Here is a 12,290-nt window from a genome sequence, read left to right as displayed (position 1 = left end):
AGCGGTCAGCGCAAGCCCAGAACCACTCCCGCATGGAATATCCTATCTATACTCCATGCTACAACTAGAAACCCCATCCGACACACCACTGTACATGGGTAAATGGGAGACGGCCCTACGCACCACACTCACGGATAAGGAATGGGAGTCCATCTGTTACCTAACACACCACTGCTCAACGCACAGTAAAACCCAAGAGACAGCATATAAATTATTAACACAATGGTACAAAACACCACACCTCCTACACCAAATTGACCCAACACACTCTGACCAATGCTGGAGATGCGAAAAAGAGGTGGGAACCATTAAACACATATGGTGGGACTGTGAGAAAATCAAAACATACTGGGAGGGAATACACAAGGTCCTGGAGAAGTTCTCGGATGCGCCCCCCCCCCTGGAACCGGCTGCGATGCTCCTACACCATACTACTGTCCCACACTCCAAATACAAAAAATCTATAACCGTTAGAATACTCAACACAGCCAAACAGGTGCTCCCCCAATTCTGGAAGCAAACTACAACACCCCCGCTACTGACATGGTTTAGCCAAATGGAAGACCTTAGGAAAATTGAGGAACTGACGATGACGGCCAACCAGACCCATAAGACCTACCTAGACATTTGGACACACTGGATCCTTGAGACAGCAAAAGAAGGATTCCAACAGACCATCAGAACTAACGCCAACTGAGACACAGCCAGACTAGACCAACCCACAACAAACACGACTGAGGACGACGGACGAAGGACGCACCCGACCCCCTCTTCTACCCGACATACCTTCAACCCACCCCCCTCCCACCTCCCCCCCCCCCCATGTTGACCTAGCTATACTCCTGCCTCAGCCCCCAGGAACGCACCAACACAAGGGAAAACGACAGACCCTAAAACAAGAGCTTACCCAGCCACCGTAGACCCCCCGCCAACACTACATACAACCCTGAAATCTAAGGAACCAAACAAGTTTCGGACTTACCAACTCACTCAACCCCTCGGGGGGACAGACATAGCATAGGAGGGTCCAACCACAGTAAGGGAATAAGGAAAACAAGGAGGGGAAGGAGCTAACTCACACGCCTACTGAAGAAAGCTACCCACAAACTACGCTCCAACAGCTATGGTGGCGCTCACTCTACCTGACTCCCAAACACAACCAAACCACACAGACACTGGGGGAGACACCAGCTAACACACACTTGACTACTTACCCAACCAGAAACGTGACTGAATTGACATTAGTGATTTGCGAAACCTACAACAATGCGGGCCTGCGTGCCCAAACTGTTAATGTTGATTTAAATTGTATATAACTCATTATGGAGACCTGCGAGTCTCACAGCTTCAAACGTCTTGATTAAAAAAAACAAAAAACAAAAAGAAAAGAAATAATGAACACAAAATCTACAAAAAAGAGGCTAACACCGTACAGGGATGATATGTATTGCATGGTATTACCCCCGTATTGTTTGAAAACCTTATTGTCTCCCTTTCTACATTCTGTACCCACATCCACATAACTTTATGCCTCAATAAAAAAGAGATTTACAAAAAAAAATAAAAGTGATCCATGTGTGTACCGCAAAATACAATATTTATACCGCCATATCTATTGATTACCTGGAACACAATATTATGGGAATAATCCTCAAATTAAATGCACCTAAAAAATCTGAATAGTGTAATCTGTTATATAACATATGCAATTGCACACAATAAAATACAGAATTGCACTCACATAAGGGAGAACCTCTTAAGACTGGTTCTTAATAATGCAGCTCTGTGAGAGAACATAGTCTTAAATTAGAGGGGCAAAGGTTTAAAAATAATATCAGGAAATATTACTTTACTGAGAGGGTAGTGGATGCATGAAATAGCCTTCCAGCTGAAGTGGTAGAGGTTAACACGCTGAATGAGTTTAAGCTATGGTGGAATAGGCATAAGGCTATCCTAGATATAAGATAAGGCCAGGGACTAAGTAAAGTATTTAGAGAATTGGGCAGATTACATGGGCTGAATGGTTCATCTGCCGTCACAGTCTATGTTTCTATGAACCTACATAAACACAGCAAAATGCATTGCATCAACCCCCTTTGTTTATCCTTAAGCAGCTCTTACATTTTAGGCTTAATTAGATATTTTTTGTTTAGATACTGATACCGGAGAAACTGACGGAAGCCAAGCACAGAGAGATGGACACAGGTTTCTTCAGGATGGAAGAGATTCTTTATTCGATTCACCGACCGGGACTCAGAGGGACTAATGTCACCAAAAAACAGCAAAGTCTGAGTCCTGATCATACAGTGTAGGTCCCTTATATAGGCATGTAGCTCCTCCCATAATCAGTTCAACCTACACATACTCTTATCTAATCAACCGAATAGAGACTAAATTCCTGTTTGACCACATGGCTTGCCCAGCACAATGGAGGAGGGGAAATACTCGTATATCCTGTATTCCTACACATGCTCCTTACACTACTGATTGTATCGTTGCCACGTGCAACCAACCGATACATCAACATATGCAAGTGCACATACCACGTGGCAATCTTGTCCTAGTAAATTTATTTTTACTGAGATTCCACCACATTCCCCCCTTTGATGCTTCTGATATTTCACAATTCCAGATGCATTACTTAACCATAGTTTGCTTACATCTCAGGTTGCTATGAACCAGACCAGACTTTGCGACTCCCTAACGATATGAATCCCTCAACATTCCTCTTCCTGTACTAGTTCTCCCTGATTTAGAGCCTCATACCTATATATAGCCATTATCTGTGCAGCAGCCTTTCTCTCTGCTATATTCTCTATAATGCTCTGCACAGACCTAACTACCAAAGGAATCAGACATGGTAGGAGAAGGCACAGCATCAAGATTAGCATGACTCCACCTACCAATGCCTTAAGTCCTCCAAACTGCTCATACCAGTTACCAAACCAACTACTTGGATTATACCCTTTCCATACCTGGGTAGGCACATGCGCTAGTTTAACCATATGGCTAGTAAGCTCAGCTATTGCTTGCCCTTCATCATCTATTTGAAGACAACAATTGCTTAGGTTAAACTTCCCACATACACCTCCCTCTACTGCCAATAGGTAATCCAAGGCTAATCTATTTTGGCAAACGGCTGTCCTCATCCTATTATTATGTTTCGCTAGGAGATTGAGCGCTTGCGATGTTTCATTGGTAATTATCTCAACCACTGCCTGTAACCTTATAATACGGTTGAGCATATATATTGGGGTTCTATATCCAAAAGTACCATCCTCTGCCCACGTAGCTGGCCCATAATAATCTATAATACACTGGGGAGGCCACTCATTATCTTCCCAGGTACCTATCTCTAGGGATCCCCTTTTCTTTCTATGATTCACATCATATACCTTAACTCCCAAAGTCTCTCCTGTTTCAATAGGCAACAAGAAGAAGGATGGTTTGAGCATACCTAACACACATGCCCCTTCCCAGTCCTGTGGTAACTCCGAATAGGCTTTCTTACCACAGATCCAGTACAAATTTGCTGGGGCTTTCCAACTCGATGTAGCAGATAGGTCAAACCACACATCCTTTAAATTGGTATAACTTGCAAACGGGTTAGGTGGTTCTGAGACATTTGAAGCTGACCACCAAGTTGTATTCTTTGTATCATCATCATAAGCTTTTTGCCCTAGACAAGTCAATTCTCCTACAGATGTATTAAACATTATTCCTTTCCTTGCTATGCAAACATAACCTATAATGGAGGTCTTTAATCGCCACTCAGATTTACCTCTAACACTCATTTGATAATCAGCTTGAGAAGATGTTATCTGTTCAATTGTCTCAGAACCGGAATACATTACCTCCTTTGCTTCCCAGGGCCATTGGTCTCCCATATTAGTACCTCCACACACATAGCAGTTGGTTACATTAAGACTACCAGCAATACTCTTGGCTAGATCAATAAACAAGTTTGTAGCATTATGGGGGATCTTATTCTCTACACTCATCTCCTCGTAGAAAGAATGGAAAACCTGATGAGTCTGGGCTGCCACAGTATCGGTCTCTATCCCTATAAATAATATTGTCCCAGGATCCAAACCTGTCCCATATATCTGGAACCCAAATAAGTTTCCGAACCTATCTATAAACTGTTCACTATTATTAATAAGTATATGGACTGGGTTACACTCCATAGACTTACAATATGGTTTGGTAGGCAACTTAGTAACAATCATATCCTTATCTACTGTCTGTCCCCAAGTTGCCCACCCTACACAAGACCAATATGGACAATAATTATAATTCTTATTTGGGCATTTTGGATCTATATACTTGTTCTTACTACTGGGGCAAATATACTTATCATTAGACCCATACGTTCTTTCCCATTTAAGATCGCCGCATACATTCCACGGTTTTCTACCACTTGATATCGCCTTACATGCATCAAATAGCAGAACACCCGAAGAATGTACGGTTTCTAGTATTGTCTTATTTATTAGGGTCCCCTGTGAGTCTCCATTCCGAAGGGTCAACCAAATTGTACGGGGTTGATACTCTGGACTAAAACACTTAGATTCTCCTACTCCTAAATGGCATACACTATAATCTATACCTAAGTATCTACACTTAGATACATATCCTTTACACTCATATTGTGAATGCCAAATAAGGGTCTGGGAAATATGATTACCTGTTTTTGTAGTCTTAATGCAAACCTCACAGCCAGGTGTGTCGGAACCTCTACCTTCCTGAATAATTAAAAACACAAATATACACATTATCAAATGCATTTCTCCTGACATCTTTATCCTAAATCTTCGTCCGTGCGATGGCACCTCAGCTTCCAGGATGTAAGGGCTGCAAGGAATGGAGTCCTTCAAGTCCTCTCTTCCCTTCACAGAGGTCCCTTCAAGACACTCTGGCTATGTATCGTGGGTAGGTGGTCAGGCTTTATTATGGCCGTCAAAACACCTACTTGCTGATCTCTTTGTTTACTCTTGAAGTCCCAATATGTCCTCGTCACTCCGACTGAGTTACACGCTTTAACCGGATCTTGCAGGGATTCTCTGGATCTGGTGTAGCTTGCCAAGAATCTACTGCTGCTGGTTTAACCCTGGAGTGATGAATCCACGGAGTCACTTCAGCCACCTTTATAGCTGTATGGTAGACAAAAGAACAACATAAGGACCCCTCCACTTTGGCCCCAACGGTACACTGTTCCACTCCTTTATCCAAACTTGATCTCCTGGATGATAACAATGGACAGGTGGATAAATATTCACAGGTAATCTATCTTGTACCCATTTCTGTACCTCCTCCATAGTTTTACCCAACTCTACAACCTGCTGCCGGGTAATTCCTTCTCCCAACTGACTTAAATCCCCCCCTTAAGTTACCAAGTACAGGAGGTGGACGCCCATACATAATTTCAAAAGGTGAGAGACCCATCCTTCTGGTAGGTGTACTACGAATGCGCAACAGAGCTATTGGCAAAAGAACATTCCACTTAAGTTGAGTTTCTTGACACATCTTTGCCAATTGGTTCTTAATAGTTCTATTCATCCTTTCCACTTTCCCAGAGCTCTGAGGCCTATATGCCGTATGAAGTTTCCACTTAATACCAAGCATTTGAGTCAGTTGTTGTAGGCACTGGTAAACAAAGGCTGGACCATTATCCGATCCTATAGAACATGGTAGTCCATATCGGGGTATTATTTCTCGCAACAGGAATCGCACAACTTCTCCTGCTTTCTCTGTATGAGTAGGACATGCTTCTACCCAACCTGAGTAGGTACACACAACTACTAGTAGGTAGCGATGTCCGCCGGATTTAGGCATTACCGTATAGTCTATTTGGAGATCGGACATAGGGAGTCCTCCCATATACTGGACTCCCGGTGGTTTCACTGGACCTTGCCTTGCGTTGTTCTTGGCACATATCACACATCTTCTTCAATGGCTTGAGTCAAGTTGGACAATCTTGGTATGTAGAAATGCTTCATAAGAGATTCTTCCATGCTATCTCTTCCGAAATGTGTCCCGTTATGATAATTCTGGACAATTTCTACGGCTAGCGATGCTGGAATAACTATTCTTCCATCTTCTAACTGATACCAATTGTTCTCCAGGTACTTCCCAGCTTCAGTCTTTAACCACTCTTCTTCTTGAGCTGTATAAACTGGAGTCCATTGAGACAGAGGGGTCGGTATGAGAGCAGCTATACGTTCCACATACTCCTGTTTTCCTGATTCAGCTGCACGCTTGGCTACATTATCTGCCATCCGATTTCCTTTTGTTACATCACCATCACCTTTCAGATGCGCTCGACAATGTATGATACCAACTTCTTTCGGTTCGCACATGGCTTCCAGTAGTTGTAATATCTCAGCTGCGTACTTGATTTCTTTACCCTCTGAGTTCAGTAGTCCTCTTTCTTTATACAAAGCTCCGTGGGCATGAGTGGTTAAAAACGCATACTTGGAGTCCGTGTAGATGTTCACCCTCAAACCTTCAGCCAATTGTAACGTTCGTGTGAGTGCGATTAGTTCTGCCTTCTGTGCCGATGTTCCTTTTGACAATGCTTCTATCACCTTGTCTATGGTTGTCACTGCATATCCTGCATAGCGAATCCCTTCTTTCACATAACTACTGCCGTCCGTATAGTACTGGACATCAGGGTTCTGGATGGGAAAATCACGAAGGTCCGGTCTACTTGAAAACACTTCATCCATCACCTCCAGGCAATCATGTTGACTCTCAGTAGGTTGTGGCAAAAGGGTAGCTGGATTCAAGGTATTAACAGTCTCTAGATGCACTCTCGGGTTTTCACATAACATAGCTTGATACTTAGTCATGCGGCTATTGCTAAACCAATGATTGCCTTTACAGTCTAGCAACGTCTGTACTGCGTGTGGGACTCGTAGAGAGTTCCTGCCCCAGAGTGAGCTTATCAGCTTCGGCTACCAGCAGGGCGGCGGCAGCTATGGCTCTTAGACAAGGTGGAAGACCACTGGCCACTGCATCCAATTGTTTATACATATATGCAACAGGTCGTTGCCATGATCCCAAGTACTGTGTCAATACTCCCACAGCCATTCTTCTTTGCTCGTGTACATATAAGTAGAATGGGCGTGTATGATCAGGTAGACCTAATGCTGGGGCGCTCATAAATGCCTTCTTCACATCTTCAAATGCCTTTTGCTGTTCGGGGGTCCACAGGAAGGGATCGTGTTCTGTACCTTTTATAGCCACATAAAGAGGTTTCGCCAATATCGCATAACTGGGAATCCATATCCTACAGAAGCCTGCTGCCCCCAAGAACTCTCGCACTTGTCTTCTATTCTTGGGTATTGGTATTTGGCATACAGCTTCTTTTCTCTCTGGCCCCATTATCCTTTGACCTTCAGAGATATGGAATCCCAGATACTTGACAGTTGGCTGACACAACTGGGCTTTCTTCCTGGACACCTTGTATCCTGCCTTCCAAAGAATGTGCAGTAGATCATGTGTTGCTTGCTGACATATCTCTCTTGTAACTGCCGCTATCAACAAATCATCTACGTATTGTAATAGTACACATTCTCCTGGGATGGACTTGAAATCCAGTAAGTCTTGACTTAAAGCTGATCCAAATAGGGTAGGTGAATTCTTAAACCCTTGGGGTAATCTTGTCCAAGTCATCTGGCGTTTCGAGCCCGTTACAGCATTTTCCCATTGGAATGCAAAGATACACTGGCTTTCCGCAGCAATTCGTAGGCAAAAGAAGGCATCTTTGAGATCCAAAACAGTGAAATAGGTAGCCCCGCCCAGAATTAAAGCAAGCAGGTTATATGGATTGGGCACAACTGGATTTATACTTACTACCGCATCATTGACTGCTCTCAAGTCCTGCACAGGGCGATACTCATCTGTACCGGGCTTTTGAACAGGCAACAATGGGGTGTTCCAGGGGGAAGTACAGAATTTTAGGATACCATACCTTATGAACTTATCCAAATAAGATTGTATGTTCTTCTTGGCCTTTTGTGGGATGTGATATTGTCTTAAGCTCACTGGATACACCCCAATCTTTAGTTCAATACGAATTGGTGGGATATTACGAGCAAGTCCTGGTGGGTTATTCTCTGCCCACACTCCTGGTATATTGAACAAGGATTCATCACTCTTAGGGTTTTGGCTGGTCAACACTGTATAAAGTCGCCACTCTTCTTCCTTTGGTACAGATATTGTCATTATACCTGAGGGTCCATTGAACTTCAAAGATGTTGTTCCGTTAGGTAGAAATGTTATCTGTGCTTGTAATTTCGACAACAAATCACGTCCTAGCAGTTGGACTGGACATTCAGGCATATAAAGGAACTGGTGTTTCACTATGTGGCCTCCCAATGTACAGAGTCGACTTTTAATAACCGGTTTAGCGGCACTCCTTCCAGTTGCTCCTATTACGGTGATAGTTCTTCCTGAAGGAGGAGCGACTAGGTCAGTCACCACCGAATGTTCAGCACCTATGTCAATCATGAAAGAACTCCTTTTTCCCCCTATTGCTACATCGACCATAGGCTCCGCTCGGCCAAGGGGGATGGAGCCCAGTCGGTATCAATAGTCCTCCATGACTGTGTCAGCCAAACCCACAAAGTCCCTATCCTCTCTCTCGCGGGGTCTCTGCACTGCTGGGTAATATCTATCTCCACTAACACTTCCTCTATTATTCCCACTATTTCCTCCAGGACCTCCTCTACCTCTCGCTCTACCTCTATGATTACTGCTATATCCTGCCCTAGGTCTGTCTCTCTCATACTGTTCCCTTCGTGGACACTCACTTCTCCAATGCCCTTCTTCCCTACAGTACACGCATTGGTTCCTACTCAAAGGTTCCCCATTCCACTTATTCTCACCTTTATCCGTTCCCCTATATACTTCCTTTTCCCTTCTATCTACGCCTGCGATAGCTACTGCTAGCATATCTGCTTTCCTACGCATCTTTCGCTCTTCCTCCTTCTTCGTCTCTGTCTCCCTATTCATATAGACCTTATTTGCTATTTCAATTAGTTGGGTTATGGACATCCCTACAAACCCTTCTAACTTCTGTAGCTTGCACTTTATATCTCCGTAGGCTTGGCTGACAAAGGCTGAGTTAACCATTCAGGAAATCTCAGGAGCCACTGGATTAAAGGGGGTATACAAACGGTATGCCTCCAATAATCGGTCATAAAAGGCACTGGGCGATTCATCACATTTCTGCAATACCTCAGCCGTCTTAGACATATTAATTGCCTTTTTTCCTCCGGTTTTCATGCCAACAATAATAGCGTCCCTGTATGCTTTTAAATGGGCCATATCTGCGCCATTGACATTCCACTCCGGATCAGTATTTGAATAATGTGCTGCGGCCCATGCTGCTGGGTTGGCCTGATTTTGTGTACGGGCCACTTCTTCCAGCGCTTTAATTGCCGCTTGGTTTATCCGTGTCCTTTCCTCGTTGTTAAACAATGTTATAAGCAGTTGCTGGCAATCAGCCCAAGTGGGATTATGTGTCTGGACTATGGAGGTAAACAAATCCGTCATGGCTTGAGGTTTATCAGTGTATGAGGAGTTATGGGTCTTCCAGTTAAATAGATCAGTAGTAGTGAAGGGAACATAGACGAATACAGGATCAGCGTGTTGTAACTGGCCGTTAATGTGTGTCGGGCCTGGTGTCAGTCGGAGAGGCATTTGATAATGTTGGGGTTGGAGGGTACCGGTCAGTTGTCGGGTTAGTATGGGGCTTCGTTTAGAAACGTCAGTTAGGGGTTCCGGTCGAGGGGTAGTAAGACGAGGGGAAGGGGACGCTTTACTGAGGGGGAGATCAGTGAGTAAAATATTCCGGGCCGGGTAGGAGGAGCCTGACCAGGAACTAGATATGACGGAAAATCTGGATAGGTGGGGTTAATGGAGGTAGGTACCGGAAGGGGAGGGTTTAAAACAAGAGGGCTGGGCTCTGAGCTAGAGAAGGGGGTAGGTGGGGACAACGGGGCAAGGGGAGTAGCGTTACCAGCAGCACTTCCTCTTCCTGTGGAGGAGGAGTAAGGGGGCGGCATGGGGATCTCGGATTCAGGAGGCGTGTCCAAAATGGGCGTAATTACGGCCTTAGTGGACAAGCGAGTTCTGGCCACCATGAGGCGACATTGTTCCTCGTGGCATACCCGGATCCATTTTGGCAAGTCATTTACGGCCTGCTTCCAACAATCAATATACGGAAACTGGCCGTAAAGTTCAGGCCTACCTGATACAGCCACGTGTACACGCTGTACCAGATTAGGATCCAAACTGGCACGTGGTGGCCATGCAGTCACCAAAGTAGGCCATTCCCTACTACATAAAGTAGTCAGGCGTGTTGGAGACATCTTTACCCCAAAATCATACACAGTGTATCCCTTTTTAAAGTTTTTCAACATACATCCTAAGGGATCCATAACCGTTGAATCTGACGCACCCATACTAACAATGAAGCGTCGTCTCCAACAGAAACTAAACAAACACACTTCCAACGGTCACACCCGTTCCCTTGGCAACAGCACCACGTGGTACAGTTACTAGGTGAAACGCACACAACAAAACACTCAGGGAATTCCCGTACACACACAGCTGTTACACCAGTCACTAAATAACTATTACTGTGCCTTTTGGCGAAACTATACAGTCACCCACGCTATAATTCCCTATATCTGAATTACCCGTCTATAACATACCCCAGTAACATCGTCTTTACAAACAGTAGTTATAGTACGGTTAGCATTGGTTAGAGTACAATTTAAAGTCACAGTTCAATTAGTAGTGGTTATGATGTTAAACATACAACATAGACGACAGTTATTAGTAGTTATTTACAATATCAGTAGTTATTATACATGGTTATGGTACCGTGCGCTATAATACAGTTACACACTATTCACACTCTCGCTAGACGGCAGAGCTCATGCTATCTAGCAAGATGTACACGCTGTTATGGTACTTTTTAGCAGTAAACCAAAATGTTTAAATGTCTATCTGTTCCTGTCCAAATCAATAAAATCAAATTGCGTATATACGCTGAAGTAATTAAGTCTGACACACAAGGTTCAGGTTAAAATAACTTCGAGAAAATTTATTGGCAAGTGATTAAAAAGCGGACGCGCAGGCCCTTTTAAGAGACATTTTACGTCATCATTGATTATTAGAATATCAGCAAATAAACATCATTAATTGGATTAATTGTTAAGTGTCGGGATTAGTGTCCTCCTATCAATATTATTAATTGGCTCAAAAACTAAGTGGTTAGTCCCGTGCCCACCCACCAAGAGGTGGGATTGTTCTGGACACGGGTGGGGACAAGGGGGTCTTGAGCGTCATTTTACACGGTCGGTGATCTCAGGCCTCGTGGCCAGGTGCAAGGTCTCTTATGAATAGAACATTTCATTACTACTGTGTTCTCATGGCCTTCAAATTATACTATGTTGCAAGTTTAAGGAAAAGTCAGCAATTCCTGTGTTAATCATGTCTTTATAGAAAATACAGTCTTTGTCTATTGTATTAGATGTGCTGGGAAATTCTGTCATGTAAGGTAGTTTTAAAATGAACAAGTTAGGTTATGAGGACAAAATGGAGGATTGAAGAAGTCAGGTTAGGAGGACAAAATGGAGGATTGTCACAGTATAAAGTTAAGATGGAGTTAGTGCAATAATTCAATACAAGTACAATAAGGATTTTTAATAATCCCACATCAGTCCCCCCCTATGAAATGTTAGATTCTAAGAGATAAAACTTTATTAAGTTAGTACCAGGAAGACGTGTTAACCCAAAGGCACAGAAACCCCGTGGCCGCTAGCTAGGTGTTAATGCAAAGTGCAAGACTGTCCCTAGATCTGACCCTGAGAGGCTAACTCATCCGTCAGTATGGCTCTCGAACACTTCACACCCATGGGTGTCCCATGGCAGCTAACCCACCACTTCTCCACACGGGGCCTTTACCATTCACTGACAGATGCTGTCCCTAAGCTAGTCCCTTCCTAGAATTCCTGCACTTTATCAACGAAAGGGATTGTTTGCAGCGGCAAACAGGGTGAGTTGATGTCTTGGAAATCTTGGTCATCCACTTCGAGATGGGTGAAAGTGGGTGCCGCTTGGTCAACAGTCTTCATGAGGGATTTTCTCAGACATGGGAGGATACAACAAAAGAGAAGAGCAAAGATAAAAAGAAAAATTAGTATAGCCATACCAATATGCATTAAAGCCTTTTGCCATCCTGTCATCCAACCAAACCATCTTTCCCAGGGATC

The sequence above is a fragment of the Pelobates fuscus genome, chromosome 12, assembly GCF_036172605.1.
Source record: "Pelobates fuscus isolate aPelFus1 chromosome 12, aPelFus1.pri, whole genome shotgun sequence".
NCBI lineage: Eukaryota > Metazoa > Chordata > Amphibia > Anura > Pelobatidae > Pelobates > Pelobates fuscus.
This window is presented reverse-complemented; position numbering follows the sequence as displayed.